The 21,867-nt window shown below is 39.3% G+C and overlaps 1 long non-coding RNA gene across 1 annotated transcript in view; it reads left to right on the top strand.

Moving 5' to 3' along the window:
• LOC138840307 (uncharacterized) overlaps nucleotides 1-21,867 on the top strand; it is a 50,570-nt gene that overhangs the window by 9,838 nt on the left and 18,865 nt on the right. Inside the window, exons 3-4 of the long non-coding RNA XR_011376061.1 lie at nucleotides 5,961-5,998; nucleotides 6,799-6,922. This is a non-coding gene — a long non-coding RNA (uncharacterized lncRNA). The remainder of the gene's footprint in view (nucleotides 1-5,960; nucleotides 5,999-6,798; nucleotides 6,923-21,867) is intronic.

The following is a 21,867-nucleotide window of genomic DNA, read 5'->3' as shown; positions in this document are numbered from 1 at the left end:
TCCAATTAACCATCCAGAAGTCAGAAGTGGAGCTGTGGCTCTAGTGGTAGAGTACTAGCCTTGAGCAGAAAAGCTCAGGACAGTGCCCAGGCCCTGAGTTGAAGCCCCAGGACTGGTGTGCATTCATGCACACACACACACACACACACACACACACACACACACACACACACACACACACACACACACACACACACACACACACACACACACACACACACACACACACACACACACACACACACACAACAGGCAGTGAGAATAGACAGACCATACCTGCACAGGTTTATTGGGGGGAACGAACCTGCAGAGAGGAAGCCTCTAGCTAAAATTAGAGTGGCTCCTCACCTACAGGTTGTAGTGGATCTGAAGAATTGCTAGAGTTGTCTGGTTGGTGTTGGTAGAAAAATAACTAATGGTGGGACATAGGTAACATGGGAAAAGGGTCACAGCCAGAAGTTGGGAGGAAGCCAGACAAGGGTATCTGCTTAAGTCCCTAATTGGTTTACAACTGTAGTATATTTTTTGTCTGGTGGTAGCCACATGAGTCCAGCAGGTCAAGGAGAATAGGGTAAGAGTTCTTGTAAGTCAAGACACTGGTCTGGGGGTCTCAAGATGAGAACACCTGTCTATTCAGATATAACAAACTTTATTTCAGTAAAATACCAAGAACTGATACAGCTGGGAGTAGAAGTAAAATTGACCTATGGAGGCCCAGCCCTCATAAGGCCCTGTGACTAAAAATTAGTGAACTGTATATCTAAATCAAACAAATGTCTTTGTGGCAAAGATAATTGTGCACAGAACAGTTAAAATTAAAACTATCGGTATGAAATACATTATTTTTCAGGTATGTGAGGACAGAAGTGAAAGAATTCAGAATACTCTGAATACTGCTCAGATGCTCATACAATCAGGGAGCCTTTGAAATACTGGGTGTTATGGACAAGCTGGCCCTTATCTGATGCACAGAACGTGAAGGCAGGCTGGAAACAGGCAAGGGGACCATCCCCTAAGATTGTCCTCAGTCTCCTGGGCCCTGAGGTCTTCAGTTGGGATTAGGGGTGTGTGGGCTGAGATGACATCACGTACGCCCTACCATTAGCATGTTCTCAGGCTGTGGGAGGAGCAGGCCTCTGAAGTAGGACATCCCTGTCTGGTAGCAGATCCAAACACCACCTATACCTAACCATTAGGTAACAGTACTGCAAGGTTAGTGTTGGCAAACCAAGCCTGGCGGTGACTTCACTAGTTTCTTACACACAGGCCCACTCACACCCAAACATCCTAGAACATGTACAATGGCATGCTTCCAGTATGATAGGATTTCTGGCTGTTGTTTTTTTGTGTGTGTTGTACATTTTTATTGGTAGACTAACTTATTAAAGTAACAAATCTGGAACACATTTTGATTTTGCTGCAAAGAAAGTACTATGTTAGAGAAGAGCTAGGAGAAACCAGAAATGAACCATTTGCAAAAAATCAGCATGACAGTCTATGGTGATGCAATAGCCAGAGGTGCTGTTTACCCATTTGTGTGTGCATGTTTGTACAAGTATCAGAAACCAAGGGCATAGACCCCAAAGCCAAGTTATGACAGTTTTCTCAGGGAAACATGCTGGGTGACAACCACAGACGACCCAGGATGGATAGGGAGTGGGATGAGAAGAAAAGGTTTGCTTGCCAGAGGTGGTTTGCAGAGCCCATTTCAGCTTGTGTTGGTATATTCTTAGTCCTCTCCTTCATTTCACTTTGCTTGTCCAGCCTGCATCTTCAAACCTCTAAGGAGAAAAATAGTGGGATACAAATTTCATTCCAATGTGGGTGGCGTTTTGTAATTTGGTCAGCAGGTGGCAGTGTTGCGCTGTCAGATTTCTCTGAGCAAACTCTTCCCCCGCCCTTCACTCTTGAAAAAAATCTGGATTTTTTTTGGAATAGTCTCTAGGCTTTCTTCCTCTCTGGCCAGCCTGTCTGGCTGGGCGACTGATTATTTGCTGCCATCTGGGGGTTCCATCATGTCCCCCTGGTGTCTGGACAAAGGCTTTGGCTTTATACTTCTCTTTTATTCTGTGTTACTAGGGCTAGGTGCTGTAGCTACTTGTAATTCTGCTTTCCTGAAAGGTCTTGTCACACGTTAGTTTTTTTCTAAGTTTTCCCAACCTTTAACAGTACTTTCATTCAGTAAGAATGTCATTGATTCTCAGTTTGGAAATTCTTACCCACATTCCCATAATCCATGCTCACCATGAATCTGTTTTGTGATAATTAGTTTTTCATTCATTAAAGGTACATTTTACACATGCATCCGTAATATTTACACCCTTACTTTAACTCTTAAAAAACTCGTGTGTATACACACACACACACACACACACATGTATATACATGGGACATATATGTGTGTATATATGTATATATATGTATATATATATATACATATATACACACAAGGGAACACTGAATCTTGTCCAATAATTTGTACAATGAGTGTGTGCTGTGTCTCATATATTTGGCATGCCTTATCCTGTCCTAATGACCATTTTTATATGACCATGAAAGAAATATTTCATTATTGATGTGGAAAACAACCCCTACCCCCATCTTAATGGTAAGGATAAAGTATTTGTTCTAAGCATAGGAGATAATTTTGTTTTGCTTTGTTTTTGCTCACCATTAATTTTCCAGGTCACCAACAGAACAGTGCCTAGCAGCGTGTTCTCAGCTTAGGCATTTGTTGAATACATTGAATACATGGGCATGTACCTGATTTCATAATACTCTGTAGTGTTTCCACTGTTCCCTACATGGCTTTTCCTTCCATTCAGTGCTTTGTTATGAGCAGTAAATATTTTATTACAGTTAAAACAAAACTTGCTTGCTGTTTTACATTTTCCCCTATGCCTTTCATTTCATTGATTCTCTGTGGGCAGGAAAGCATTTTGCCATCCTGTGTGTAATCTAAAGTGTGACAGAACAAGGACATGGATGCTCCCTGCCAAGCATGAGATTTTTCATAACCTACACCACAGTTGTGTGCCACAGTTCCAAGACATGTACTTTAATGGTGGTAATAGTATATAGCTTGCACAAATAGCCCTATAGATTCTTAGCTTGTGTCCTGGTAAGGGTAGATATCATATTGTTGTAACTTCTATGAAATTCAGTCAAGGAAATATGTAAGAGGAAAGAACATTGATGCATTCCTCAAAAATAATCTGTCTTTGCTGGCCGCCAGTGGATCACACCTATAATCCTCACTACACAGGAGGCTGAGGTCTAAGAATCATGATTCAAAGACAGCCTGGGCAGAAGAGTCCAAGAGACACTTATCTCCACTTAGCCAGCAGAAAGCTGGAAATAGAGGTGTAGCTTAACTGGTAGGACTCCAGCCTCCAGTGAAAAAGCCAAGCAAGAGCTCGAGGCTCAGATTTCAAGCCACAGTACTGGCACCCACCCTCCAACCCTACAGATTCCATCCCTCAAATTTAAGAAATATTTAGTACAGATATTTTCACCATTTTTATTATCCATCATAGATTGCTAGAAGTAGATTTTTTTTGGTGTGTGGCCTGTCTTAGGGCTTGAACTTAGGACCTAGGTGTTGTCCTTGAGCTTTTCTTTTTTCCTTACCTAAGGCTAACATTCTACCACTTGAGCCTCAGCATTACTTTTGGAGTTTTTGGTGATTAATTGGCTATAAGAGTCTCATGGATGTTTCTTCTCAGGCCAGCTTTGAACCTCCATCCTCAGATTTCAGTCCCTCAAATCCTTATATATATCGTGAGGAACTTACTATTTATGCTGTCAGTAATATTTTATAATACTTATTGTTTTCCACACCATCATTTATTAGTTTTAAAAAATAGTTATATTACTGGTTTAATAGTAGTTGCAGAAATCAATCTCTATTTGTTGCATGCATTGCAAATATTTTTAATTTTTTTCCAGTATTGGGGATTGACTGTGGGGCTGGATCTTGGGAATTCTAGGCTCATGCTCTACTTACTATTAGAACCACATTAGAGTTTGACTTTTGTTGAGGTTTACTTTTACTTGTTCTTTTGGTTTCCATATACAAAGAAATTTTATTTTATGTGTCAGGAAAGGTCCTTCTTGTTCTACCTCTTATTACATATTTTTGGTCCCTGTTCTTCTTTGATGTTTCTAGTTTCCTGATTAAACTATCCACTAGAAACAAATGAAAATTCCTTGTAACTAGGAATTAGCATTTCATGTCATCCAAATACTTAGCAAAATCTGAAAGAATTTTCCACTACCTGGCAGAATAGCCTTTGTTATTTTTTATTTGGTGCCTATGAACTTATGGGAATTTCACATACTTAGTCATTCTCTATAATCTACCTGATTTTGGCTTTAACTCTCACCTACTACAATGTGGATCCTTCAGAATCTGATTCACTAAGTCTCCCAGGCATGAACGATATTTTACTCTGTATGTAGGAGAACAGAGATGGCAGGGGACTGAAGCATGGCCTAAGTGGCAGAGTGTCTACCAAGCAAACATGTCACCCTAAGTTTAAGCCACAGTATGGCAAAACAAAAAGTCCAGAATAGATGGCGAAGCCAAGACTTGCTTTGTGTAGAGTAGAGGGAGAAGTAAGAGATGATGTTGCTATCAAAGAAAGAGATGAGAAAGGATATGCAGTAGCTTCATCTACCCCCCAGAATCCTTCAACCACCCCCATATTAAAGGTGATTTCAGTTTTTCTTTTAGAAGACTTGTATGCATTTTATTTTGCATCCTTTTGTAGCCTTGCTTCATTGTCTCTAAAAAAGCCCAATTGCTCCCTTGATCCTTCATATTTTTCTTCTCTGTCATTAAGGTATCTTGCCTTGAATGGGAATGAACAATTCCTGGACATTAAGTTATCAAGTAAGGAAAGAATACATAGACCTCCTTTGTAGGAACCAGTGTCATGATTAAAAGCAACTCCTACTTCTGATCATGGCATCTGCTGTCTCTTAGAGCTGGAAATTTGTGGGGTTTTCATTCTTAGAAGTATATACACACATTTCAGCCACAAGATTTTGTGAGAGAGGAGTGCACAGCTTTAGAATTTGTAATTGTAGGAACAGCATAGAGTTCTCCTACAACTTTTTTTTTTGTCAGTCATGGAGCTTGAACTCTGGGCCTGGAAGCTGTCCCTACGCTCTTCAGCTCAAGGCAAGTGCTCTACTACTTGAGCCACAGTGCCACTTCCAGTTTTCTGGTAGTTAATTGCAGATAAGAATCTCATGGACTTGCCTGCCTGAACTGTGATCCTCAGATCTCAGCCTCTTGAGTAGCTAGGATTACAGGTGGGAGCCACCAGTGCCTGGCAGAATTCTCCTACATCTTTAAAATGCAAATGAGGTTTTTATGTTTGTGTCAGAACTAGGCCTTGAACTTAGGGCCTTACACTCTTTCTTGGTGTTTTTATTCAAGGTTGGCAGTATGCCACTTGAGCTGCAGCTCCACTTCCAGTTTTTTGGTGGTTTACTGGAGATAAGTGTCTCACATACTTCACTGCCCAAGGTGGCTTCAAACTGTGATCCTCAGATCTTCCTTCCTGAATAACTAGGATTAAAGTTATGAAACTGAGTTGTAACAAATTATAACCTACTAGAAATTAAGTATAGGAAATGTCAGTAGAAATTAAGTACAGGAAAAACTGTGGCTTACTATTTGGGATATGTGTGTGTGTGTGCGTGCGTGTGTGTGTGTGTGTGTGTGTGCGTGCGTGTGTGTGTGTGTGTGTGTGTGTGTGTGTGTGTGTGTGATTTTAAAAGCTTGAAATAATTCATTATTCTCTCTGCTTAGAAATTAAGTATAGGAAAAACTGTAGAAATTAAGTATAGGAAAACCTGAGACTTGGTATTTGGGAATATATATCATTTAAAAAGCTTTAAATAAATGGAATTTTATACAGACATTAAAAAGAATAATATTTCATTTGCAGGGAAATGGATGTACCCAGAACAAATCATGTTATATGAGGTAAGCCAAGCTCTAATAGACAAATGACACATTTTGTCTCATCTGTGGAAGTTAACATACACTGGAACATGGTAAATTATATAGGACTCTAGATATTCACAAACAATGAGCCCAAAGGAGGATATTTTTAGGAGAACACAAAGGTACATCTGATTATATAAAATAATATTTATCAAAATGAACTCCAGGAAATGGTAACAAGAGTTTTTTTTCTTTGTTGCTGTTTTTGTTTGATTTTCCTTTTCTCTTGTCTGTTTATCTGTCTTTGGGAGGGTAAGGGGTAGATGCAGAAATGGTGGAACAAAGAGTGAACAAATGCAGCAGTGGTACTCACTAGACACTATGTTGAAAATGAATGATACGAGTCTGGGAAGGTGGCTCAGTAGTAGAGTGCTTGCCTCACATGCATGAGGCTCTGGGTTTGATTCCTCAGCACCACATAGCAAAAAATGCCAGAAGTGGTGCTGTGGCTCATGTGGTAGGGTGCTAACCTCGAGCTGAAGAGCTGAGGGACAGCACCCAGGTCCAGCGTTCAGCCCCCACAACAGACAAAAAAAAAAGAAAGAAAATGAATTACACAATTTGTGGGCAGGGACAAGAGGGGGAAAACTGGGCGAGAGCAAGGGAAGGGGTGACATTGTCCAAAAAGAAATGTACTCATTACCTGACTCACACAACTTTAACCCCTCTCTATATTACCTTTATAATAACAATAATAAATGTAAAAATCTTTGAAATAAATTATTATTCTCTCTGCTTTATAAAATACATTAAAACTTCTTTTCTTTTTTTCCAACCAGAGAAATTTTTCAAGGCAGAGAACTATGTTCCAGACTATGGCTCATCATGTTTGGCTGAAAATATACTTTCTTTAAATTTCATTTGGAGCCATTATTTTGCATGAAGGACTTCATTTTGTTTAAGGTAAGAGTATGTTTGTAGGTGATGGAAAGATCCAGAAAATGAGAACATGTTTCTACAGAAAGTAATTAGTACTTGGAATGCCTCCCTGCTTCTGGAGACCTTGGGTGGACAGAGCATCGAGGAGAAGGGCCTGATTCTCAAGTGTATCCTGTCACTTTTTCTCAAGAGAGGGGAGGTTTTAGAAGTGGAGATCTATTGTTACTGGGAAGTAGTGAGAATTCCTATCTGTTTTCTTGATGAATATTTAGTGAATATCAGAAGAGGAGTTGGTATCTGCTTGAGGAAGGCTATTATAAGTAGAGAAGAGCAAAAATAGAGATGTGGAGGGTTCAAACTTTGTCTGTTAGGGATGCTGCCAGGAGGCCAAGGAGAATGGAGCGTATGTGTGTGAGAGAGTTCATAGCTCTGTGTAAGCTAGGAGATGAAGGGCCTGGAGTAAGGTAAGGAATCATGGTGGTAGCAGCCAGTATAGTGGAGGCCTCCAGAAGGCTGAAGTCTATGTAAAGGCTTTAGAGAGGAAGCTGGAAGCATGGGAGGTGATGATGAGAGAGAGCTAAAGAAAAGGACATCATGGGTGTGTGGTGTAGCCTGGTGATGCCCAGGGCCTGATTCCAGCTGGGGAGTCTTGGGAAGGGGAAAATAAAACCATTCCCAAGGAAAAGAGGCTCTGATAATGGCTTCTCAGCCTCATATGTGCTGAGATTTGCAGTTGGGATCACAGAGGTGAGGACTGAGGAAAGGACAATGAGTGGGCCACATGAAAAGCTTTCCAAAGGATTGTTGATAGGGAGAAGCAAATACAGAGGATTGTCAGAGCTACCAGACATGGGGCCTTCAGGCAATCGAGCAGTTGGTCTGGGGCACAACCAGTCTTGCTCCTTATCCTGTAGATAACAATGGCATTGGAAGAAAAGAGAAGACAGACAAGACAGAATAACAAAGACCTCACTGATCAACTACTGCAAGCCCAGAACTAGCTAATACAAAGCTAGCCCCACCCTTATTGATGGGTCATTAATGTTTCAGAGACTTCTGCTGGTATTGCTATGGGTTTCTAGTGTGAGACATGTAAATTTCTTAGTGGAAATGTTTCATGCATTAGGAGGAATCATTCTAGCTGATACCACTTCTTTTCTGTGGTCCTTGTCTTCTTGTTTGTCCTCCTCAGCCAAAATTTCTGGGTTCTTCACACACAAAAAAGTGGTAGATTGGGTGGGAGGGGTGGGAGGAGGATGGGAAGGGATGGGAAGGGGAAACAAAGAAGGAGGCTACAATGCTTGATAAGAAATGTACTCATTATCTTGTCCATGTAATTGTAACCCCTCTGTATTTTCACAATAAAAAAAAAGAAAAAAAGTGGTAGAATTGATTGGTATTCCCCAAGGACTTTTTGACTTGATCTAGAGACATGCAGTGGTGCACCATGCAGGGCTTGCTGGGTCCTGACTCTACCTTTAGCTTGGAAAAAGCTGCAGAGTTCCTTTGCAGAGAGGAGCACTGTTGTGCTGTTGGCCTCTGCTAGGTTTTAGGGGTTGAGCCTACTGCCTTCCCTGAGGATCCTAGCAAAAACTCACCAGCTAGGAACACCACATTCTTTGCATTTTAGTTTTCAATTCTTCCATGGGGTTGAATGACTCCTGCCATTCTTCACCATGGAACCTGAGAAACTTGTATTTCTGAATGTCATTTTTCCCCAGGTGGCCCTGGGTTTTGTAGATGTTTATTAACATATTTTTTCCAGTATGCTATTCATTCAACCTCACTGTAGGAAGACTCAGAAATGCAGAATAAGAAAAAACAATTGCACCCACATTCCTAGTATGTAGAGGTAAATATTTAAAAATATATTGTGATTATTCCTCTGGACATCTTTTGCTCCTAAAGTATAGTTTAAATAAAGTGAGGTTACATTTCAACATGATTCAGATATCCTACATTTTTGTGGGGCTTGAACTTAGAGTCTGGGCCAACAGAAAAGAGTAAGAGCAGAAGACTTCAGTGTGGAGGAGTAGACTTCCCCATCAGATGCTGAAGGAGAAGTATCTAGGAAACAAAGGAGAAACCATATTCAGAAGAGCCAAGGTGGAAGAACACCAAGAATCACAAGAGAGGAACAGGACAGCTGAAAAGTGTGGGAGAGCAGCCATGTGAGAGAAAGCTAGGAAAGAGTTTGCAGCTCCAGCCTCTATGACACAGTGAGCCTGGTAGTCATCACAGAAGGCATCACATATAAATGATCATACGAATATGTGTGTACATATTTGGGTGTTTATGTATATGTACGTATATACATATGTATACATATATACACATATATACATATGTGTGTATATATATATATATATATATATATATATATATATGATACCTTACAGTGACACCAACAGAGTGTAAAAGTTCCTTTTTCCTCATTTTCTTCTAGTCACTTTTTGTTATATTATTGGTGATGACTATTCTAATTGGAGTTAAGAGAAATCTCAGTGCAAGATTTTATTTTATATTAATGGAGCCCATGCTCTATATAAAGCACTTTGATGGTTAATTGGAGAAATAAGTCCCATAGACTTTCCTCTCTGGGCTGATTTTGACCTGGATACACAGATCTAAAACTTCTGAGTATCTTGTATTATATGAATGAACCACTTTTGCTAAGATCAATTCTGTTTTAACTTGCATTGGCCAGGGATATTGAGCATTTCTCTTTTTTCCAGTCTATTCCATATATTTTATTTTATTTTTATTGTCTTTAGTTGTACAAAGGGTTATCATTCACCATGCCAGTTTATGAGTACAATGCATCTTGATCAATATCACTCCTTTCGTCATTCTCTCCAATCCTTCCCAGACCCATTCATTCCCTCGATTTTTCTAATAGGATATGCATTGAATATCATGGCTGCATTCTCCCCCAATCTCCCTTTGACATCCCCCAGATTCTTAGTATTCTTTTTAAAATTATTAATAAGTTTTTTATTGTGAAAATACCCTACAGAGAGGATACAATTACATGAGCAAGATAATGAATACATTTCTTATCAAGCATTGTTGCCTCCTCCTTTGTTTCCCCTTACCATCCCTGCCCTCCCATTCATTCCCTTCTCCTCCCCCCATTCCCTCCCCCCACCAAAGATGTAAAGTTCGTTTTTGGACATAGCATCTTGTATGTTTCATTGTTACAATGGGTCTACCTGTATCCCTATTTAAACAATTGAGTATTTCTTTGTGTGTGTGTGTGTGTGTGTGTGTGTGTGTGTGTGTGTGTGTGTGTGTGTGCGTGTGTGTGCATACATGCATGTGCATGGATACATATATACATATATAGTATGTACATGCATATATATGGATATTATATAAATATTGATGCATATATATGTATAAAAATTTTCATTGTGGAAATGCTTGAGAGATTTTGATGGAGAAAAGAAAAGATTGTTAGGTAAAAAAAAAGCAAAATCACATCTATGATCATGTTACAACAATGACTGAAGCTAATGGATTTGGCATAATCACAAAAAATATTTTAGTGTAGGAAGTAGGGCCTACTTCTTTCTTATATTCTTTTTTTGAGAATGGGTCTTGCTGTGTAGCACAGACCGGCCTGGAACTCATGATCTTCTGAAGAGTACCTGTTTCTTTACATTGACATATTTCATGTAAAAAGATACTTTTTGTGAACCAATTCTCTACTTCTAAAGCACACATTTAAAGGTATCTGGGAAATATTTTTAGTTAAATGAGTTATACTACAAAAATAAACTGTTAGAAATCTCATCATTTACATTGTAAATTGGTATCCTACCCTTCCATGACATTATCATAGGCTCCACATTTGTTAAGATCTTCCTGCTGTATCAGGCCATCTCAACACTCACCTCTGTTTTTAGCAATACTTAGCACTAGTTGAACAGATCCATGGCAGGAGTATAAAACAAACATTTCTTCATATTCAGAAGTAAAGCAGTTAACATTAAACAAAACAATTCTGTCCATTGTGTTAGTCTGATGAAATAAAATTATGCAGAATAATATGGTAAAGAATACAGTACACAAGAATGCAAAAATTGTTATTTCATAACTGTGGTGAGAAAGAATAGGTAGCAGTATTTCCTAAATGTCAAAAGCTGCCCCCAGAAAACTTCATTGATCTCTGAACTTTTGTAGTTCAAAATGTTGAGTCTTTTAGACTAGACTGTGAACCCAAGACTGAAATCATATCTCTCACAGATACTATGTAGACCTTGTGTACCATGAGGCTCCATGGAAACAGAAAAGGTGGGGGCGCAAAGGAGCAGAGAACATTTTCCCACACAGCAAAATAAGATCCCATGAAGAAGGGAAAATTCATTATAATGAGGAATAGTACTTAGCAGTAAACTTTATCATGTTCATTGATGCAGGCAATTTTCAGGCAATGTTAGAGACCCAATCCCATTTAAAAATATTTTTATTGCAATGGTGATGTACTACAGGGTTATACATAGGTCAGGTATTGAGTATATTTCTTTTTGAATAGTGTCACCTTTTCCCTCATTTTCTCCCAATATTTTCTTCCCCAAACCCCTCCCTCACAGGTTGTATAGATTCATTTTCAACATAGAGTATAGTGAGTATCACTGCTGAATTAGTCCACCCTTTATCCCTCTATGTCTATCAAAACAGCAATATAATGGGGAAAAAAACAAAACAAAACAAATCAAGAAAAGTCAAATAAAAAGCCTCTTGTTTCCACTCCTCAGTTTGTTTTGATAAACATCACTTTATATGATCATATGCAAATAGATATTGAGTCTTTGTGATGCTTTCCTAAGACTATCTTCTTGTTTATGCTTAGAGTGTTTAGAGTCTTCTATAATTTATACTGTCCAAGTGTAATTGTCTTGTACCATTAATTGTGTTTACTGGTAGATCTATAGGCCTATTATTACTGCAAATGGGGGAAACTATGCAACCTATGTTTGTTTGGTTCAGGTTTATTTCACCAAATATAAATTTTCCCATTCTTTCCTTTCCTTATGAATGGGTAAATATCATTCTTTCTGATGGAAACATAAAATTTCATTGTTTATATATATTGCATTTTTGTGATCCTTATGGCTTTGCCTTGGAATACCAATACTATATTGAAGAGGAGTAGAAAGAATGGACATCCCTATCTCATTCTTGATTTTTAGAGGAAATGATTTTAACTTTTCAACATTATGTATAATGCTGGGTGTAGTTTTGACATATGCAGGTTTTATTATGTTGAGGAGTGTTCCATATATTCCTAGCGTTGCCAGAACTTTTTATCAAAAAGCGGTGTTGAATCTTGTAAAATGCTTTTTCTGCATCTACTGGGATGATCATATGGTTCTTGTCCTTGCTCCTGTTGATGTGTTGAATTGCATATTGACTTTTGTATATTGAACCAGCCTGGCAACACTGGAATGAATCCCATTTGATCATAGTGTATGAGGTTTTGGTTAGTTGTTCATTTGGCCAGGATTTTATTAAGTTTTGCATCAGTGTTCATCAAAAAGATGGTCTATAGGTCTCTTTCTTTGATGAGTCCCATCTGGTTTGGGGATAAAAGTTATGCTGGCTTTATAGAATGAGTCTGATAGTGATATCTTGCTTTCAATTTCATTGTAGAGTCTTAGAAGTATTGGAGTGAGTTCTCCTCTGAAAGCTTTAAAGAATTGGGCTATAAATCCATCTGGTCCTGGGCTTTAATTGGATGAGAGGGCTTTTTGCCATTTCTGTTTCATTAAGTGTTAAGAGTCTATTTAGTTGCTTTAAACTGTCTTGATTTAGTTTGGTTATATCAATATTTTCCAGGAATTCCTCCATTTATTCTATATTCTCAAATTTGTTAGCATAAAAGTTTGCAAAAAATTATAATGTTCTGAATATTGCTTGTTTCTATCAAGATGTTCCCACGTTTATCTCTAATTTTTTTTATTTTTTTATTTTTATTTTTTGTGAACACACTGTACAGAGGGGTTACAATTACATGGGCAGGTTAATGCATACATGTCTTATCAAGCATTGCAGCCTCCTCCTTTGTTTACCCTTCACATCCCTTCCCAGCCTCCCCTCTCCCCACCTAATCCTCCCCGATTCACCCTCCCCCCCCCCCCCCCCCCCGCACCGACATTGTAAAGCTCGTTTTCGACATGACAACTTGTACTTCTCATTGTTGCAACAGGTCCACCTGTATCCTTAAATGACTTGTTTTTCCCTATCTCCTCTACAAGTTATACTGACATCAAATACAGTGAAAGCAGGGGTTATACTGTGGGGGAGGGACATACAAAGCTACAAAGAGATAATCTTATAAATGCATTGGAAACACATGCATGAAAGGAAAAAAACATTAAAATACATATCTAAGGATTCATTTTCCTAACATCACATTATCTGACCTTTTCCACTTGACTCATACATATACTAGATATTTCAAATAAAGGAAACCATGGGACCTATGTTTCTTTGGGCCTGGCTTACTTCACTTAATATAATTTTTTCCAAGTTTTTTCATTTCCTAACAAATGGGGCAATGTCATTCTTTCTGATGGAGGCATAGAATTCCATTGTGTATATATAGCACATTTTCTTGATCTATTCCTCTACTGAGGGGTATCTGGGCTGGTTCCATATCTTAGCTATGGTAAATAATGCTGCAATAAACATAGTTGTGCTGTTAGCTTTAGTGTGGTCTTGTTTGTAAACACTTGGGTAAATGCCCAAAAGTGGGATTGCTGGGTCATAGGGGAGCTCTATGTGTAGTCTTTTGAGGAACCTCCATACTGCTTTCCAAAGTGGTTGAACAAGTTTACATTCCCACCAACAATGAAGTAAGGTTCCCTTCTGTCCACATCCCCTCCAGCATCTGTTGTTGTTAGAGTTCTTGATTTTTGCCATTCTAACTGGAGTGAGGTGGTATCTCAATGTTGTTTTGATTTGCATTTCTTTTATGGCTAGGGATGTTGAACATTTCTTCATGTGTCTATTGGCCATCCTTTCTTCTTCAGAGAAGTTTCTCTTTAAGTCTTTCGCCCACTTATTTATTGGGCATTTGTTTCTTTGAGGATTTGTTGTTGGGGGATTTAATTTTTTGACTTCCAAGTATATTTTAGATATGAGACCCTTGTCTGTTGTATGGCTAGTGAAGATCTTCTCCCAATCCGTGGGCTTTCTATTGATCTTGCTAGCTATGTCCTTTGCCATGCAGAAGCTCTGCAACCTCATGCAATCCCATTTGTCCAACCTTTCTTTGATTTGTTGTGTTTCCGGGTCTCTATTCAGAAAATTTTGGCCTGAGCCAAGGAGACCTAGGGTTTCTCCTATTCCTATTTCAGAGTGTCTGCTTTGACTTCGAGGTCTTTGATCCATTTGGAGTTGATTCTGGTACAGGGTGTTTATCTCTAATTTTATTTCTTTGTGTTCTTTTTTTTTTTTTTTGGTCAGGTTTGCTAAGCATCTGTCACTTTTGTTAATTTTTTCAAAGAACCAACTCTTCGTTTTGTAGATTCTTTCCCAGTTTTTTCACTCTAATTCCTTTATTTCTGATTTAATTTTGATTATTTGTTTCCATCTACTGGTTTAGGGTTTGGCTTGCTCCTCTTTTTCAGGGAGCTTAAGGTACATCGTTAAATTGTTGATTTGACATTTCTCCAGTTTATTGATGTAGGCACTCAGAGCTATAAAATTTCCTCTGAGTACTGCCTTTTCTGTGTCCTATAAGAGCTGGTATTTTGTGTGTTCATTTTTGTTAAATACCATAAACGTTTGAATGTCCATTCTGATCTCTTCAGTGACCCATTGGTGATTCACCATGAATTAAAGAGAATTTTCTGTGATGGGTTTTGGTGTTGAGCTCTAATTTTTTTCCATTGTGGTCTGACAGGTTGTAGGGAATGATTTCACATTTTTCCTGAATTTTCACAGATTTGCTTTGTGACCTAAAATATCTGTTTTGGAGAGTATTTCATGAGATGCTGAGAAGAATGTATATTATGATGCTGCTGCGTGAAATATTCTGTAGATGTTCATTCAGTCTAGTTCAATGTAATTATTTAGTTCTGAGGTTTCTCTGTTGAGTTTTTGCTGGATTGATCTATCCAGAGGCAACTGTGATGTGCTGAATTCACCAACAATCAAAGTGGTTGAATCTCTGTTTTTGGGTTAATGAGTATTTGTTTGATGGAGGTGCATGCTCAGCATGTAGAGTATAGATGTTTAGATCATATGCGGATTATAATGAGACAGTGGGATGTTCTTTTCTGGTCTGGTCTGTTTGGAGTTCTAAAGGCTTCTTGTATCTGAATGGGCCTATGGTTTTGGATGTTCGGGCACTTCTCTGCTAGAATTCTATCTCTGATAGAATGTTTCCTATCCCTTTAGTTGCCTTCCCCTCTCCTTTTTCAATACCTATCAGTCATAAATTAGGCCTTCTGATTGAATACCAAAGTTCCCATAAGCTACTTTCTATTTTGCAGTCAAGACTTTCTACTTTGTTGTTTACTTCTCTGCCTTCTAATTGATCATTTTTTATACCTCCCCCCACCTTTTTTTGAAGCTTTCTATTAGGTCTTGTGTGGTTTTCTTTTCTTCCTTGATTTGCTTATTTATGTCTGCTCTCATATCCATTAGCTAGGTGATTATTTTTTCATTGGTTTCCCTTTCCTTTTCTTGGAATTCATTAGCTTTCTTTTGTAGACTCCTCTAATAATCTTTGTATAGTCTCCTCACGCTCATGAATTGACTTGAAAAGCCTTCTATCTTTTCATTAAACATTTTTCAACAGTGTTTTAAATCATTTTGAGAACTATTTCATAGATCCTTCATTGTCTGCTCTATTGCCTGATTATTTTCTGTGGGAGTTGAGCTTCCTTGGATTGCCATTTTTCTTGTCTTTCTATGGTTTATTCTGCCCATTTGGAAACAGAAGCCCTCAAATGGTTCCCAGTGCAGCTTTGGGCCATTTATGATGTGAATTGGTTCTGCATCGACTGTGGCTGGCTTAGCTATGGGCTTTTGTTCCTGCTTTTTCCCATGTGGGCTCTTTAAATTCTCTGCTGAAGGTAGATACAAAATCCAGGGCTTGGTCACCATCACCGCAATTGCCACTTCCATGGCATGCTGGTTTCTGTCTTTTTATGCAAGCAGTTTATAATATTCTTTTTTGGTGTGTATCTCTATATTATTAAAGTGTACTTGGTTTGATTCTCTAGACCTGATGGGACACTAAAATTCTGCTTATTGGGAGAGTTTAAATTATTCCCTGTTTTCATTCTTCTGTCTTCTGATATCTCTGATCCTATTGTTTCCTTTTCCTTACCTCGTATGCCATGACACATGACACATGGATCCTTCACTTACACTCATCAATTCATTCTTCCCAAAACATAACTTTGAACCTCAGGTGCTGGTGCATCTCTCTTGAGCCAATGTGGATCCTGTCAGTTGGTAATGGCTCTCATTGACATTGTACATTCCTAGATTCCTATAAATAGGAACCTAAATGAAGGCAAAGTCAATAATATATTCATATGTATATACAGTCATACATAAGGGTTAACAAAGTTACAACACAGCACTCTGTTCTTATTAGAATCTTTCTTGTGTAGCAGATTCTATTGTATTGGTGTCTTTTATATTAATTGATCAAAAATAACGAGTAAATTGTTTTTCCATTATAGTCTTCTCTAAAAAAATACTTATAAACATTTTTTCAATTATGTTGATTCACACTGGATGGATGTCAGAAAGGAGCATCAGGCATAGGCTGATGTGTAAAAGCACCAATGTACGAAACATCAGAAGGCAGTCTTCCTGGATCAATGGGTCATTCATGAGACTCAATGATTACTTGTTCCTAGCATGTGATGCTGTCGTCAGCCTTCCTAGTTCAGTATTTCCACATGCAAAAAGCTTCACTTGATGAACGCTGCTTAAGTTTGAAAACTCTGCTACAAAAAGATGAAATGTGTTTATTTTTCATTTGAGAATACTTTTTTGGGCTGGTTATAGGGCTTGAACTCAGGAACTGGGCACTGTCCTTTAGCTTTCTTTTGTGTGTGTTTTGTTTATTTTTAAAATTTTAATTGTAAAGGTGATATACAGATGGGTTTCAGTTAAATAAATCAGGTAATGGGTATATTTCTTTTTGAGAAATGCCATCTTTCCTCATTGTTTAGCTTTTTTGCTACAGTCTAGTGCTCTACCACTTGAGTCACAACTCAGACCGCTTCCTGAATATCTAGGATTAAGTTGTGAACCACCATTGCATGGATATTTGAAAATATCTTAAAAATAAATTCCATTTGTATTCTATGTACATGCTTCTAATTTTACTACATACATGTCTGTTTATATTATGTGAAGTTATAAAAATCACTTTAATGCACATGATAAAAGAGAAAGGTCTACCTGGGTACCTGTAATCCTAACGACTTAGGAGGCTGAGATTTGAAGTTTGTGGTTCAAAGCCAGCTGGAGCAGGAAACTCCATGCAACTCTTATCTCCAATAAAAAGCCAGAGGTAGTGCTGTGGCTCAAGTGGTTGACTGTTAGCCTTTAGCACAAAGAGGTTCAGTACCCAGGCCCTGAGTTCAAGCTCCAGGACAGTCAGAGAGATAGAGAGGGGAGAGGCTTATATGTTGAAGTCTGGTTAAGTCTAGATTGTCCATGAGCAAAGCTTTAGGAAACACCTGAGAACTGAAATTACCATGACTACACATTCTGGATGTCTCTGGTCCAGGATGAGGTAATGTCCCTCTGTGAGGATCCTTATAAGTCAGATTGTCTTTTCTATTCAAGGGGTATCAGTGGCCCTGTGGTAGCTGTGGTTGCACAGTAAGGTATTGTCACCAGACACAATTCAGCCATTGAGTGTCCATATTACAGTGATGCCCACTATTACCCACAGTTGTGTCTCATATCCAAGACAGGAAGACTTGAGAAGACAGGTGGAGGAAGTCGAACATCCACTCCTGGTAGCATCACAGGTAACATGATCCCTAGGCTAGGTTATTCCTTGGAATATGCCTTTCTGCATAGGGACAGATGGAGGTAACCCAGGGTGGGCTGTGCTCCTTCTTCCTGGAAAGCTCAAGTTTTAGTGTTGTTCAAGAGAATGTGAAATCATCTACATACCTTCATCTTTGTTTTGCTACCATGAGCTCATTTTTATATTTAATGAAAGAACAGTTCTCATAGTTTCATTTTCTCCCTTTCTTTTTCATTCTGTTGGGGCAGCTTCCCGTGGCTCATACCTGTTACCATGGGTATTCACAAGTCTGAGATCTGAGGATCATGATGTAGAGGCAGCATTGTCATGAAATTCCTTGTGACTGAAGGCCAATCAACTACTAGCTAGAAGTGGGGCTATGGCTCAAGTAGTAGAGTATGAGCCTGGGTCCATGAGCACTCGGGGAAGTGCTCAGACCCTGATTGTAGCTCCAATATTGTCACATACAACACACAAATGCACACATACACACACAACTTCACTATACATATATACTAAAAGAAACAAATGCACACATATACCTGCACTTTTCTTTGACTTTGCAGTAGGGAGCATGGACTGGCCAAACCTTGGCTAATCCTAAGGCATAGTTCTGGATGCGTAAGGTTTTGAGAACATTTGCAAAATAGACTTGGGTTTAAGAAAAGGCCATCAAAAGGGAAGAAGTTGGCAGCAAAGCAATAGGGAATCTCCCTAGCTCTCTCAAAGCAAACAGGAGATCGACAATAAAAAATATACAGAGAATCATAGGAATGGAAAATAAACCTCATAAGTAGCACACACAAGGATGGAAACTGCAAAGTGCCTTCCCACAATCCCCCATCCCATGCAGGTAGCATGGATAAGCTGTGAGAAGGGCTCTGTGGCTGCCTGGGACCCTGGACCTGACAAAGGAGACTGTAGCATCCAGGCACAGAAAGCTTCCACAGTATCAGGACCCAGCCAGCACACACAGCAACAAAAATCAGCAAGGTGAGACCATGGCATCCAGACACAGAGATCTTCCACAGCGCTGCTGCCAGTTACTCCACAAACCAAGTCCCTGATCAGTGAGTACCCTTCCAGGAAACCCCTCCTCAAGCATGGAAGACAAGCTCTGGTTGTGACCCAAAGAGCTTGGCTCAGACCCTGCCCTCCTTCCCAAGATGGGACACCACACTTGAAGAGGACAAATAGGCCAGAGCCTCTCATCACATCCCTCCCCCCATCAACCTCCAGGGAAAACACCTAGACGAAACCTGGGGGGGGTTAGTCTTTGCCACCCTGATTGCTGGCAAGGAAGCTTGGCCTGCTGGAAGGAAGAACCAACTTGAGGCAAAATAACAGCTCTGGGCCAAATGGAGAGACAAACTCCCTCTCACAGGTGGGAGCCCGCCCCTTCTGAAGCTCACCCCCACCATGGAGGCCTGAATCAAGACCTACCATACTCACTCTCGACCAGACCAAGGGCCTGCCAGCCCATGGAGAGTTTGCTGGCTAGTTCACCCAGTGTGAGCTAATCAGGCCAAATTATGACCACCACCTGTCAGGCCGGAGCAGGCCAAGCTCTGGCCAAGGTCCTAAAAATCCCTGAACCCAATGCATAAATCACAAGGAAAGAATAGAAGACTCATGAACAATCAAAACAACAAACAAAATCCAAAAACCAACAACAAGCTGGGGAAGGACCACAGTGAGATTGAAGAAATGGAGGACAGAAGAACCATTTAAAAATGATGACCAAATTGGCCAATAAATTAAAAAGGGATATCCAAAAACAATTTCAAGGTTACAAGGGAAAAAATAACAAAGAAGACCCAGGACTCCCAAGAAGATGTGGAGATAAAATTTGAAATGTTATACATCTCATTAAAAGACAAAATTAACACTGAGAATTGATCTTGTTTAACAACAGAATCAACACTCTGAAACTACTGCAAGAGAGAGAACTTACAGGTATAGGCAGGAACTTCTTGAATAGAGTCCCAGGGGCACAACAGATAGGAGAGAGACTTGACAAGTTGGACTACAACAAAGTAAAAAGTTTCTGCACAGCTAAGCATGTAATTACTAAATTAGAAAAACAGCCAAATAATTGAGAATAGATCTTTACCAGCAATATACCATACAATGGCCTAATATAAAATATATACAAGGTACTCAAGAAACTAACCCCTCACAAACTTAATAAACCAATCACTAAATGGGCAAGGGAGCTAAGGAAAGACTTCTCAGAAAAAGTTCGCATGGCAAAGAAACACATGAGGAAATGCTCATCATCCCTGGCCATAAAGAAAATGCAAATCAAAACAATCCTGAGATTCCATCTTATCGCAGTTAGATTGGTGAACATCATGAATTCCAACAACAAATGCTAGTGAGGATGTGGGAGAAAAGGAACTGTACTACACTACTGGTGGGAATGCAAACTACTACAACCACTCTTATCTGGAGGTTCCTCAAAAAACTAAACATAGACCTTCCCTACGACCCAGCCATACCACTCCTAGGCATCTACCCTGAACATCATAAACCAGGATATCATAAGGACACCTGCACATCCATATTTATTTCCACCCCTATTCACAATAGCCAAGATATGGAAACAGCCCAAATGCCCTGCAACAGACAAGTATATCCAAACAATGTGATACCTATATACAATGGAATTTTACACAGTAATTAGAAAGAATAAAATAATGTCATTTGAATGGATGGAACTGGAACAACTCACGTTAAACGAGGTAAGCCAAGATCAGAGAGACAAATGGCACATGCTCCCTTTGATATGTAGAAGTTAGACCTAAAACCCACCGAGATATGACAAATTACACAAGATTCTAGATACTCACATACAGTGAGACCACTGTATGTGGAGAGGATAGCCTTGGGAAATAATTACAAAGGTGCAATGGCTAAGTGTCTCTTCACATTTATATAAAATATTATATAAACTGAAATGATCTTATCAGATATGACAACAAAACTCTCTTTTTTTCCTTTTCCAATGTTCTGTATTCTTTATAGATAATGCATTAACATGTATATCTTCAGGAGGGTGGAGCGGGGAGCACAGAACTGGAGGAACAAGGGTGAAAATGTGCAGCCATGGAGTGCACTGGACATTGATGAAAGTGAAATATACAACCCATGGGTGGGTATGGGACAGAGGTAATAGGAGAGAATGAAGAAACAGATGACACTATATGAAAGGAAATGTACTCATTATCTGACTCATGTAAATGAAACTACCCTGTACATTACCTCTATAATAACAATAACATAAAAGAAAAGGCTATTATTGATCCCAAACTTCACACAAGCCAAAATCCACATCTACCTGGACAAATTCTACCCCCAGGCCTCAGTGCTGGGTGTAGAGTCCCTTGTTGATGTTAGTTGGGCCATTCCTCATGGGCTAGGAAACACACTACAATATGATGCTTCAGGGAAAGGACAGTAGAAAATCTTCCTATCTCTATAGGTTGGAAGAGTGTGTGGAGAATAGCTTCTGATCCATCCTTGATAATATATGCACTGTGCAGCTGAAGTCCCAGCTCCTACTCACCTCAGTCTCATTTATTCAATGGGCATAATTACACCATTTACTAAGCTAGAATTTGTATGACCAGTGGAGAGATGGGGCTATGAGAGAGCAGATTTTAACTATGAGGAGGAGTGGGTCAGAGGGTCAGAATCACTGAGGAAACACTGACTTGGAGCCACTGAGCCTGAGCCAATAGAAGTCTTGTCAGAAGCTCAGGGAAGTTGGTCAGGGGTAACTGGACCCATGGGCCCAGCACCTGCTGAGGTTGTCTCTGTAGTGCATTGGCTTAGCCACTGCTGTCACCATCCTCTTCTGTCAGGTCATTTCCTCTCATCACTGGAAGCCTCTGTATGAGCTCAGTGAGCTCATCCACCTTTAGTTATTGTGACCTTAATGCTATGAATT

Source organism: Dipodomys merriami, unplaced genomic scaffold (genome assembly GCF_024711535.1).
Source record: "Dipodomys merriami isolate MVZ:Mamm:240054 unplaced genomic scaffold, mDipMer1.0.p SCAF_3, whole genome shotgun sequence".
NCBI lineage: Eukaryota > Metazoa > Chordata > Mammalia > Rodentia > Heteromyidae > Dipodomys > Dipodomys merriami.
Note: the sequence above shows the minus strand (reverse complement) of the source record. Positions and strands in the feature narration are given on the sequence as shown.